The sequence below is a fragment of the Pteropus vampyrus genome, unplaced genomic scaffold (genome assembly GCF_000151845.1).
Source record: "Pteropus vampyrus isolate Shadow unplaced genomic scaffold, Pvam_2.0 Scaffold12, whole genome shotgun sequence".
In the NCBI taxonomy this organism is placed as follows: domain Eukaryota; kingdom Metazoa; phylum Chordata; class Mammalia; order Chiroptera; family Pteropodidae; genus Pteropus; species Pteropus vampyrus.
The window spans coordinates 16,170,389-16,184,457 of NW_011888793.1; the positions used below are offsets into that span (position 1 = coordinate 16,170,389).

The following is a 14,069-nucleotide window of genomic DNA, read 5'->3' on the forward strand; positions in this document are numbered from 1 at the left end:
GTTACACTCAGAAAGAAGCCTATGTGTTCACTTAAGTAAAATGTGTTCACCAATGAAAATTTAACCAGCAGTAAAAGTGCCCAAATTGAACTTGCTATAATCACCTTTTTATTTCTAGTTTTAGTATGCTATTTCAAAATTGTATGTAATGAAAATGTCAAGATAAGAAGAAAAAACTAATTAAAAACTGCAAAAAAGTACCAAATACTATACAAACTTTAGTTTTCTAATAAAGTTGTGATTTATATATACTGATAAATACATGACTAGAGCTTCTGGTATAAGATAGATGATAGATAAATAATAGATAGGTGATTAGATAGATAGATAGATGAATGGATAGGCAGAAAGACAGACAGATGTAGAGATGTGTGTATGTGCATGTAATTAAATATATTTCTTTTTAACATTTTTCAGCCATTTGCTATTTTCTGAACTTTGCCTTGGTAATATAAAAGAGAAAAATGAGAAGGAAGTAAGTAACTTTTACAAAGGATGTTAGTTTAACTTGACAATTTTTTAAATCTTGCATTAATACTAGAGACTAATCATTATACTGTGCATGCAGTTTAAAGTGAGAATGAAAATCTATTTTTTTCAGCGCTTTAGAGTGTTCAAAACTCATGTTTAAAATAGCTTAGATTTTTAACACTGTATTAGAGTTTTTAAAGAAATATTTATATTCATTGCAATTTTTTAATTTGATTTTTAAGAGGTTTCAATGCATTACATTTAGGGAATATATAGGCTTTAATTATTTTCTTTTTCTCTCATATGCAAGTACTTATTAAAAGAGAGTTGCCATTTAGCCAATCATTTTACATATGAAAATCACACACTCTCCTTATACATTAACTTTTTTGTATATACTAGATTCACATTTTCCTAATAATAAGATCTTGAAATTAAAAGTGCTGTAACTTATAGAACTGATATACTTTATGCTTTTAGTATTTGTGGAAATTCAGTTGAAATAATTAATAAATATTACTTTTACTTCATCAATATAAATTATAGATTAACTGTTAAAACAAAAGTGAATGGTTGTTCAAAACTTTTAAAGGTTTAAGTAGCCATAATCTCAAAATGTATGTTTACAAATATATAAGTGCCATTTATAAGTTAAACTCATCGATTTATTGACTTTGTTACTACAGGTATCTGTTAACCTTATCAGAAAATCAAATTTAAGTTTTTTAAGCTACTTTGAATAACTGTGTGTAGTTATAATGGATATAATTGAATTTCTTTAAAATATTAAGACTTTGCAGTTATTCCAAACATCCTCACTTAATTTTTTTTCCTGTGTTTTTACGATAAGCTGTAATTAAATTAAACGGTGTCTCATCTTCTATACTTCTCTAGATTAATATGGCAGCTTATTGAAGAGAGACTTTTATGGTTGTGTTCTATAATTTATATGCTAGGTGGATGATACCTGGCATATAACAGTTATGTATTGATTAAATATGTGGTTCTTTTAAATTCAATACACATTCCTGATCCAAATTCTCAGAGAACTAGGAATAGTTTACTTCCTTATCCTTGTAAGGAACCTGACTCAAACCAGCAAGCTATATCATATAAAACATTGAGGCATTAGTTGAAATCCCATTAATGTCAGAGAAAACAAGGGTTTTCTTGTCACCTAACCACTGTGGTAAAATAGATCTTAGATAAAAAGAGTACTTTGCTTCCAGATAGTTAAAATATGTTGTTTTTGTCTTACCTTACAAATGGTTACTGGAGACAGTGTATTGTGGGGCAAAAAATTAATTTTGGAGTTTGGATCCAGCACTGACTGGCTATTTAACTTTGTTCCAGACAATTAACCTGTTATCTTCAGAAGCCTCATCTGTAAATGAGTTACAACATCGATGACAAAATCTATGTCATGAGGTTATTATAAGAATATGCTGAGGATAACAGATATGAAAATACTTTATAAGTGACAGGGCAATTATAGACTTGGTATGATTATTAACACGAATAGTGAAAACAGTAGCATAGTATTTATTTTTTGTTCATTATGAACCTGTTTTATTCCCCCCTCATGAACTATATATTCTGCTTCATATTATTTAGCATTCTCTCCAAACATGTTGCATTTTATGCCCAGTCCACCCTGACATTTATTGGTCTTTTTCCTATGCCTAAATTGCCTTTTTTCGATGATCTATGTTCATTAAAATCGTCCTCAGTCTTCAACATAACAAGAATACTAACTGTTCCATGACCTAGTCTTTAAATCTCCCACTCCCACCTTCTTTACTAGTTAAAACAATCTTTCTTTTCTGCCTATTATGGAGCTTCTCTCATTCTTATTAATTATACTATTCAGCTTCTAAATCCCTTGCCTCTCCAAGGTAGTCTGTGAATCAGCAGTATGGCCATCACCAGGGAGCTTGTTAGAAATGCAGAATCCTACATTCACCATACCCCAAACCAAGATCCCTAGGTGAATCTTATGGGTATTACACTTTGAGAAGAATTTCCCTAATTAATTATAAACTTCTTGGGAGTGGAGAGATAGTGAAGGCAGAGCTTTTTCTGTATTGCCTTAGTATCCTCCGGAAGGCTCTGCATCATCCAGTGTTTTGTACATAATAGGTGTTCAGTTGAATTGAATTTTATTTTTAATATTTTGAAGTCAGGAAAAGCCAGTTTTAGAAAACTCAGTTATTAGGAGAAGATATTCTAAAGTCAGAGCAAGAAGAAAGCTATTTGTTATTGAAGCTGCTCATGTCAACTAATCAATATTTCTTGGTCATCAACTACTACTATACTTTTTCATGCATAAAATATTAGTATGGATCCTTGATCTTATTTAAAAAATCTTCAGTCTAACCTTCACCTTCAGATAATTCATTTAGATAACTGAATCAAATGTGATTGCTTTGTCATCCTTGTAAATATTTAACATAGGCTATTAGAAGTCATGACAAAACTTTAGGGCATCGTACATCTAAAAATGACTGGTAAATATCAAGATGTGATTTCATTAAATTATTTAGAGAGACCAACTCATCATTTGTCTCAATTTTCTATAACATGTTGAATAAAACCATAAGCAACAATTTCTCATTTATAATTAAAGTAAGGTTTATAATGTAAAATATTTTCTTTTCCAGTGTATGATTTAAAATCAATTGTGATATTCCCCCTTTATATGCTTATTAACACGATTTTGTGTGTGTGTGTGTGTGTGTGTAGAATCCCATCAAAAATTTCTGAGTACCATTGATTCACATTTATCTATCTGTATAAGCTAATTGTTGTGAATTAAATTAAACCCATCTCTAATTGTAGGTAGTTTCTTTCCATTGCCTAGAAAGTTGCCAGTCTGCTTATTCTTGCTATCGGCTGATATGTGCTTAGGGAACAGAAACTAATTTTAACATTAGCCCAAGCAAAATGTAATTAGGATGGCTAATCTGCTAAAAAATACCCCCAGCAAAAATCCTTTTTTTATGTAATACCATTTTAATGGAATGGCCTTTTTATTAAATGCAAGTGACAAAGACCTAAATGATGCCTATTTTCTTTTAAGAATAGATGTTCTGAATTTAGAATTTAGATATTAAGGGCAATTTAAAAGGATTAATAATTCTCTTAAATATACCAACTGTGATTACTACCAGAATTCATGAGTTCTTAGTTTATGCTAGGAGTTAAGTGTTTTATGTTTTGTTAATTTGATTTTATAGCAAACATGTGAAAATGATATTATTATACTAATTTCATAGATTATGAGACTAAGCTTGGGGACATTAAAAAACAACTAGTGAATGGACCAGTCGGGATTTGATTCCCTATTAGCCTAAAGCCAATTCTAGGATTCTTAATCAATAGGCTCTAATGCCTCAGGAAACCACAGTGACAGAGTAACATATTCACAGATCATTATCTTTCTCTTGAATTGTGTCTGAAATGAATTTTATGCTTTAATTTGGTCTCACTACAATGTAACTTAAGTTTCAGATACTTGCTTCAAAATCCAAAGTTATGTAAAAGTTCAAACCTTCTGTGAAATATATGAAACAACTGTGCTTTTCACCTACAGATTTATGTTTAGATGAGACCAGGTAATTGTCTAACAAAGTGGTCTTTAGAAAGGGAGTGTTAATAATTTATCTAATTCTTTGCCAAAATTCAAATTGTTTCTGGAATGACTCTTCTTTCAAAATTTAACATGTTTCTTCATTTTGCCAACCAGGCCTGATTTTACCTTTTAATTTTAATTTGAATATGATGAAACTTACAATATTCTGAATTTTGATGACATTGCAACCTATTATGGAGACTGACATTATTTTGATTAAAGTACCCATCACTTTAATTTCATGTGGAGAATTAGTATTTACAAAATTAGGCATGTGAATCCATGTTCTGCTGCCTACAGAGTCTATCTACTAGAATGACTGTTGACGAAGAGTGGGGTGCCACAGTAACACTCATAGGAGGGTCACCGAGAAGCATCACAAGATATTTTAATTTTTCAAGGAAAACACAAAGATACTCGATAACTGTTTAGATATCTGTTGGACACAGTGCAAACTACTAGCTCAAAGAACTTTATTTCTAAGCATTAGATTGTGCTTTATTCCTTTTGATGATAATTTATATTTACGAAGCTGGATTTTAAAAGTTTGCTTAATAAAAGCAAGTAGCGAGAGAATAGCAATATGGAGCAAGAAGTGAGAGTAGTGGTGTCCACTATGATTTCAAGGTTTGAGAAGTTCTGTACAGTCCAAGAGGAACACAAATCCCATTAGTAACTGGTTATTTGAGAATAAAAAATATATATTATTGCCTTCATTAAAGTCATGTGTATTTTTTTCAAACAGCTGCTAAAATTATTAGGATGTAGATACTTATTATATCCTAGATATTAAACTATTACTACTACTTAAAATACTAATGTAAGTACTTAAAATATGGAACTGTTACCTATTTCATATACATGATATATAATTATATGTTTATTATACAATTATAATATAATAAAATTTAATTCGTGCCACGTAATTTTCTCATTCAAAATATACAATTCAGTAGTTTTACTATATTCACAGGTTTGTGCAACTGTCACCAAATTTAATTTTAGAAGATTCTCATCATTCCCTTCATAAAAAAAGCACATACCTATTGGCAGTTATTTTTCATTTCCTCCCAGTTTCCAACCCCAGGCGATTATTAATATACTTTCTGTCTCCACAGATTTGCCTACTCTGGACTTTCACGCTATATGTGGTCTCTTGAGACTAGGTCTTGACTAGCTCCTTTCATTTAGCATGTTTTCTAGGTTTATCCATGTCGTAGCATCTATAACTACATTATTTTTATTGCCGAATAATATTCTGTTGTCATTAAGTACATTTAATTTATCTATTCATCATTTGATGGCCATTTGGGTCATTTCCATTTTCTGGCTATTATAAATAAAGCTAATGTGAACATTCGTGTGCCAGTTTTTGTGTAAACATATGTTTTCATTTCTCTGGTTTGTATAGTTAGGAGTGGAGTTACTAAGTCATAACTCTGTTTAGTCATTTGAGAAACTGCCGGGCTGTTTTCCAAAATATTACATCATTTTATATTCTCACCAGAAATGTATCAGATTTCCAATTTCTTCACATCCTCTCTAACACTTGTTATTATATATATATATATATATATATATATATATATATATATATATATATATATATATATTGGTTATAGCCATTCTAGTGGGTGCGAAGTGGTATCCCATTGTGGTTTTAATTTGCATTTCTCTCATGGTTGATGATCTTTTAATGTGCTTATTGGCAATTTATATTTGGGAGTAAAATTTATTTAGATCCTTTGCTCATTCATTAATTGAGTTTTTATCCTTTTATTATTAAATCGAAAGTGTTTTGGATATTTATATATAATCTGAATACAAGTCCATTATTAGACATATGATTTGGAAATATTTTCTCCTAATCTGGGGGATGTCTTTTCATTTTCTTAATGGTATCCATTGAAGCACAACATTTAAAAATTTGCATGATGTCAAATTTATCTACTATGTCTTTGGGTGTCATATTTAAGAATGCTTTGCCTAATCTAAGGGTATGGAAATTTTCTCCAATATTTTCTAAGAATTTTAGCATTTAAGCTTCTGTGTTTAGGTTTATGATACATTTTAATTTGGTTTTATTGTATTGTGTGAAGAAGGGGTTTACCTTTATTCTTTTGCATATGAAAATCCAGGTTTGCCAACACCATTTGTTGAAACAAATTTTTTTATCCTATTAAAGTGTTTTGGCTCCCTTTTCAAAAGTCAATTAACTAAAACTGCGAGGGTTTTTTTCTGTACTTTCAATTCTATTCCATTGATCTGTGTATTTATCCTTATGCCACTACTGTACAGTCTTAATTTACAGACAAAGTCTGTAGCTTTGTAGTAAATTTTGAAATCAGGAAGTGCGAATCCTCTACCTTTTTTTTTCCCTAAGTTTGGGATTTGATAGTGATTACATTGAATCTGTAAATCAATTTGAGGAATAAGGATATTTTAGCAATTTAGAGAATTTCAATTTATAAAAATGGGGTATCTTTCCATTTATTTAGATCTTTAATTTCTTTTAATAATTTTTATAATTTTTACAAGAAAAGTTTCCTAGTTTTGTTAAAATTTATTTATTAGTATTTTATTAATTTTGATGATATTGGAAATGTAATTATTTTCTTAATTCCAGTTTTGATTGTTTACTGTTAATATATAGAGATACTGATTTTTTAAATATTTATGGTATATGCTACATCTTTACTGAGCTCATTTATTACTTAATTTTTTATTGTGATAAGAACACTTAACATGAAATCTCCTCTCAACAAATTTTTAAGTGTACACTACAGTATTGTTAACTATATTAGGTAAATGTCATGTAATAGGTCTCTAGAACTTACTCATCTTGCATAACTAAATCTTTTCACACATTAAATAACAGCTCACCATTTCGCCTCGACCGCAGTCTCTGGAAACCACCATGCTACTCTTTGCTTCTGTGTGTTTGACTATTTTAGATACCTCATGTAACTGGAATTATGCAATATGTTCCTTTGGTGACTGACTTATTTCACTTAGCATAATGTCTTCAAGGGTCATCCATCCATGTTGTACATGTGCCAAAATTTCCTTCCTTATTAAAGCTGAATAATATTCCATTGTATCTACATTTTTTATCCTCTCTTCCATGGGTGGACATTTAGATTATTTTCATATTTTGCTTATTGTGAATAATGATTCAATGAAGATGAGAATGCAAGTATCTCTTTGAGATTCTACTTTCAGTTCTTTTGGCTAAATGCCCTGAAATGCAGTGGCTAAATCATATAGTATTTCTGCTTTTAGTTTTTTGAGGAGCCTCCATAGTGGTTTTCATAGTGGCTGTTCCATTTTACATTCCCACAACAGTATACAAGAGTTTCAGTTTCTCTACATCTTTTTGCTCCATGTTTGCCTCTGCATCATTTTTAAGTCTGTGATCAAAGCAGAAGTTTCAGTTCATGGTATCTCTTAAGACCCAGTAGACAATAGTGGTCCAGCACTGCCCTTGGGACCATCAGGTCTTCATGTTTGGTCATTATTACCCAGGATTTTCTTGGCCTTAATTATTATTGCCTCACTTGGGTACATTTAGAACTGAAAGCCAAAGCCCATGTAGCTTAAATGTATAAAAGACTATTGTTTTTATGATTTGGAGAGCTAACTGCATTTCATTTTTTTAAATTCATATCAAACTTTCAAATATTTTTTACTTAGTAGAAGTAGTCTATGGATTCCTGAGTCTTTTTTTAAATTTTAACTTCTTTTTATTAACTTCTTTTTATAATTCATATCTATGAAAGAATTCAAATTTATTGATTAAAAGGCTTTGCTTATGATTTATAAAGCAACTGAAAGAAGTTCTTGAAGAGGTAGCATTTAGTGAATTAAATAATACAGTTTTGGGGAAAGGACCTGTAATTGATGTACATTTGAAAAAATTTTTGGTATTAGGTTACAATGCAGATTTATAAAACAATAAAATGTAGAAAAACACAAAAGAGTAAAGTTTTATGTGATCCCAAAAGGGTACCCTTTCCTTGATTGTAAGGGAACCAAATATTTTTAGAAGCTAAAGCTATTGAGTTTACAGAAGTGAAAAACACCAACACTAAACAAAAACTATTTTTTAAAAAATGTTTTCTCTTTTTCTTTTCTTGACATAAATTCTAATTTTTTCAAATGGTACCAAAATCTCTGAAACCCTTTCAGTGTCATCTAACACTTGAATTTCTATTTCTGGATAAAAAAATCCATTCACAAATGAGCTGGGCAATTCGGTCACCCTTTTTTGACTTCAAACTTTTCTTTGCCAAAATTAAAGAGTACAACATCAGTATTTCCTTTATAATCTTCATCTATGACACCAGCTCCTACATCTATGAAGTGTTTTGCAGCCAAGCCAGATGTGGAGCTACTCTTTCATAGCATCCAGAAGGAAGAGCGAGCTGAATGTCGGTTTTCACGAGGATTTCCTCTATAGGTGGTACTGTGTAATGAATCATAGGTACTGTATAGGTCATATTCCGCCGCCTAGGCAGACCCCTTGGTCCAGGCAGCGGCATGCTCCGGCAGCCAGACGAAGCGGAGCCCTGTGGCTCAGTCCTCTGTAGTCCTCGCCGCTTGCTGGAGAAATGGCGAGCATCTCTCTTCAGAGGGCAGAGCAGAGCGAGGGCAGAGGTAAGAGGAGAGGGAAGGAGAGGGCGCAGAATGAGTCCAGCCACTGAGAACACACTCAAGTCCTGAGTCCTTTATAAAACACATTTTATCTGAAAGCTCCAAGAATATTTTCTTAAATATTGTTTACAAAATTAATTGTTCCTCTTTCAGTTCTTATTTCACTATTAAGAAATTTTCCAACTTTAGTATTCAGAATCTCTGACCAGAAAGCTAATGCAACTTTTGTTTCTTACTGACATAATACAGATAAACAACACAATTGAGATTATGTTGGAAAGGTTAGTGTGACACGATGTCTTTGAATTGCCTTTAAGCACTGGAGAAATATAGAGTTAATATTTAACATCGGAAAGTGAAGTTGATGCAATAAGAGAGAGTATAAAGCCAATCATTAGTATGGGAAAGAGAGGTATACAGAGAATAAGTAATGAAAGATAAAGAGAAAAATTCAAAATGAAAATAATAATATTTGCATGGTTTACAGAGTGTTGTGTATATAGTTTGCCTGTCAATCTCCCTCTCCAAGTGAAGGAATTATTTGGCTAAAGAACGAGGAACCCACATTCTCTAACTAACTATGCAAAAAGGGGTTCATCGTAAGGATCCTGGGAACACCATAGAATCCACTTGCTAGCAATATCATTGGGCCTCCAGGGACTAGAAGGCTCTAGTTTTTCTCTGTCTTTAAGGACATATATTCTATTCTTCTTATTTGCACATTTTTTCCATTCACATCTGCAAACTAGTTATCTTTTCAAAGCCCTCCGTCGGTGCTCCTTCATAATTTTAGTCTATTTGTGGCTTTATCTCTTTTGCTACATATTTCTCCATCTCTCCTCCATAGCTCAATGACTCAGAATCAGTGATCTAATTCCATATTTCAGGTAGAGAAAACATAATATGCTGAATTTGTATAAGTTGTCTGCCGTTGGTATAATTACTATGACCGAAAGGATGAAGTCTAGTATGCTGGGCTGTTCTTGTGAGGGTTATAGGTAAAACTGGTTCTCTAAGAGAATAAAAGACATATTAGCATATCTGTCGTGCTGTCTAGTAAACTCCTTAAGGAAAGGGATCATGCCTTATTAATTTCTTTTCCTAGCACCTTGCACAGTATTAAAATGAATATTGAATAAAATAATCTTCTTTACTTCAAGGGCAATATGCATTCCTGCCTCCAGAGGGCATTGGTATTGACACAAATGAAGAAAAGATTCCAGTCCCTTCTGTTTTTGAAGGATGTCATTAAGATAACTTTTGCCTTGGAACGATGGTTAACCTTTTTTAAAAAAATTAGACATCTTTGAACATACTTTAAAGACTTTTTCCATATCTGTGATTGAAGCAATAATGACAGGGACACCTATTTATTGTTGAAGATCCGTGTTTCCACACTATTTTTAGTAGTGCATTTATGTTAAAATTTTACATAGAACACAACTAAATACAAAATATAAAAATGGAATGCATGGTTTAAAGCAGATGCAAAAGAGCAAACTCTGCCTGTTAACCTTCTTTGCTCTGCTCATCCTCCATAAAGCCCTCCCCAACCTTGGAGGCACCTCTGCAGAACCTCAAGGGCCCCAGAGACTACAATTTGTAAACCACTGCAATTATATAAGAAGCTAGGAAATTTTAGTCTAATTTGCTTAATGTTTGCATATGTTTATACTTTTATTTATACATGAGTATGATGCAAAAGATTTTGCAAAGATATAGAAAATAGTTTTATTGTCTATACTTACTGCTGCAAGTTTCTTAGGGATAAAATTCAAAGGCAGAAATTCGTTTATTCGATAAATCTTTACTGAGCATTAAATGCTATATTCTATGCTTGGCATAAAAATTTGAATAAGACAGAATCTCTGTTATCATGTGTTCACAGTCTACACTGAAACTCTATCCAATGAGAACATTTATTTCTTTACCCTTAATGCAAAATAGATAGCATGCCTAGAACCATTAGTGGTAAGGAACTAGCAAATATTTCAGTACACAGAGTAAGTTTAGGATCCCAGCTTTTTCCATTTCATCTTTATCCTGAACCATGCACATAAGACCATTGTTGGTATGACCATTAGATCCTTTGCTTTCTGTGGTGTTTTCTCTCCCATTTCCTTTTATGACTTGAAACATTGATTCCCCTCCCGCCAAATGGGAAAATGCTCAAACATTTTATAACTTACATCACTAGGTTAATGTAACAGTATTGTAATGAAACTCAATTAAAGAAATATTTCTGCTTATATTAAAAAAAAAGTATTAGATTTTTGCTTGTGATAATGTGGTGTTGGAATAGCAAACATTTTATAAGCAGATGTGTTTGTTCTAAGCCTAATGTATCTTCATAGAACTGTAGACATTGGAACTAAAAGAGAACTGAGAATTGATTATAGGCTGTGTGAATGCCTACCAAAGATCCATTCATCACTTCTTGATTTTTCAACAGAATTCTAGTCTTGTTCAGGGTGGAAATGTGCCCAACTTCGGCTAATGGATCTTAGCCATGGGAAGTACCACCCCTTTAAGTGACGTTTAGAAATGTTTGAATATGTTTTAGAGTGTCAAAAGGACTAAGAGATAATATTGACTTCAGTGTCTTTGGGCTGTAGATGCCAAGTGACCTGGAATGTACAGAACTGTCCAGCATAACAAAAAATTTTCCAGCCTAAAATAGTCCTAGGGTTCCTAATGAGAAACACTGGTTTAACCAAATTATTCTAATAATGTTATCGTCTTTGTCCAATTTAGTTTTTAATGAGCATATATACATATGACCCAGGTCTGGATAGTGAGATGCAAGGAGGAGTATACTAGAGGGTGAGTATGATGGGAAGTTTCAGGAAAAAAAATATTTCTGGTGTAAAATAGACATATATGTTTTGGAGTTTACCTAAACCTATGTGATACTTGGAGCTATGGCAGTAATCTTGCAACAAGGAAGATCAAAAGTCACTGGACAAATTTTGAAGAGTAGATATATGGTAGCACCTGGGCAACTGTTGATCAGTGTAACTAATTTTTTTACTGTAGGAGTGCTAGACTTCTTGTTATGTAGGGAAAAAATAAACTTTTTGGTAAGCTATTATTAGTTGGATATTTTGATACTTTCAGTTGAAAACACTCATGACAGATATAGCTATCACTTAGTAAACACATGATCTTTGCCCTATACTTAATCTCTTTATTTTATCTTTGAAAAAATTACGAGTCAGGCAGCTACAGTTAGTTGCCTGAAAAAAATTTACCTGGTTATTTAATGGTAGGTTTGAATTACAAACACTTTTTCTTTGTTACTAATCTTGGTTTCTCAAACTGTTGTGTGTGAAGATCCTGCCTCCTTTCTTGAAAAATAATTATTTTATAATTGCATTTGAAATCTATATATACCTGATGAAAAATTATAATCATACCATGACATTAAAAAAGAATATTCTGAATATGTTTTAAAGTTTAACCTTTCACAAGGTTCATCCCCTGATTTACAAGGGTAATAAAAATAGCCTTCATAGCAAGTCTTGCTAAATTCTCCTTCAGCAGGTGCAATAGAATTAAAAGCAGGTGGTTTTAAGCAGAAAAAGAAGATGGTAGGTCTTTTAGTCAAGTAGACTCTTACAAAATGGAAAATTATAAATATTTAAAAATATAAAAGCATTGATTGTCAGTTGTCTACTGGATACATAATTGAACAAAATTCTAAAGTAGCTTGATGATTTTGACTTAGCAGTAAAAATATATAATATATACATAGAAATATAAAACTTCTAGATGATAGCAAAGCCATTATTTTACTGTACTATACTTAAAAGTTTATTCTTACATAGAAATAATTGCATAACAGAGAGAAAAGTCAGAATATGATATTTTCTTAGACAGATGATTAAACAAGCAAGCACTTAGATAGGAATTTCAACCTTGTGTACAGCATGAAAGGTACAATCTTAAATTTTTCCCGTGCCTGGAATTCTGTTAAAAAATAAAATATTATGTTGACAGAAGTTTATTATCCATTAGAAGATCTAATAGAGATGAATTTGAGGGCTTTCAATAAGTCACTTTTAGATTCTTGAAAGGTTGAAGCATGCCTTTTTTTTTTTTCACACCCACTAAACATGCTTAATGACAGCAAGATAAAAGAATAAGTTGAAGCTGACAAGGTAGCGACACATTATGTAATTGATGCAGAAAGGAAACCATGCAATTTTAGAGCTTCAGAAGATATTAGGGATTATCTAGTTCAGTATTTATCATAATCAAATAGGTTCAGGTACTCCTTTAAATACAAACAATGCATCGTATACCCCTGGGGTTCACTTACATTATTTTTACTATATATATAACTTAAATAGATATATACTTGAAACTGCACATATATTTCCTAAGCTTATGACTTTAGTCATAATACAATCAGAAATTTCAAAAAATATAAAATTAATAACATTAAAAATGTTATTCACGTAATGTATAATGTTATATTCTGAAAAGAAGTGATTAATGTTGCATTTAATACTCAAAAAATAAAGTCTCAGAGTTTCTTATTTAATCTATTTCTATATCTATTACTTCAAACGACTTTGTTTATAATCACATATTGGGGGCAAACTTATATCGATTTTATTTGACAATTTTTAAATTTTACCCATATTCTTGAAAGATAAATTACTGGTTTTATGATTCTAGATACATAGTCATTTCCTCCTAAGATATTATTCTACTATCTGTTGACCTTTATAGTTGCCATTGAGAAGTCTGCTAACAGTGGGAGTACTAGAGATCTGTCTTTTTGGTGGTTTGAAAATATTCTTTTTGTTTTTGAGATTCTTTAATTTTCTTATCGTGTCTCTAAATGTTTATTTTAAATTGTTTTTAGAGGCTATTGTATTTCCTGTGTGTATACCTTAATTCCTATTCATCAGTTATGGAAAATTTAAAGATGAATAGCTCTTTAAATATTGCCTTTCCTTCATTCTCTTTCCCTGTGATCCCTTAAGTGAATATTAACCTTTATATTTGACCATAAAATCTTTGAGACTCTTTAAATTCTTTATTTCCTTTGCTCTCTTTGATGCATTGTGGGTAATTTCTTTAGCTTTATCATTCATTTTTTTTTTTTTTACAATGTATTCAGTTGAGTCTAAGCTGACATTTAGCCATGCATTTCTAATTAAAACAAATATGTTTTATTTCTAAGGTATAATTTTGAGTTATTTAACCTTTCCTGGTAATTTTTGAAAATACTGTGTTGGCTTGTTCTTTTTTGTTGCCCTAAGATATTTCTGTAAATATACCATGCATAGATATTCTACTGGGT

General features: G+C 31.4%; 1 pseudogene; it reads right to left on the minus strand.

Annotated features, from left to right (window-relative positions):
- Positions 1 to 9,353, minus strand: part of LOC111732318 — a 14,240-nt pseudogene extending 4,887 nt beyond the window's left edge.
- Positions 9,354 to 14,069: the final 4,716 nt, after the last annotated feature.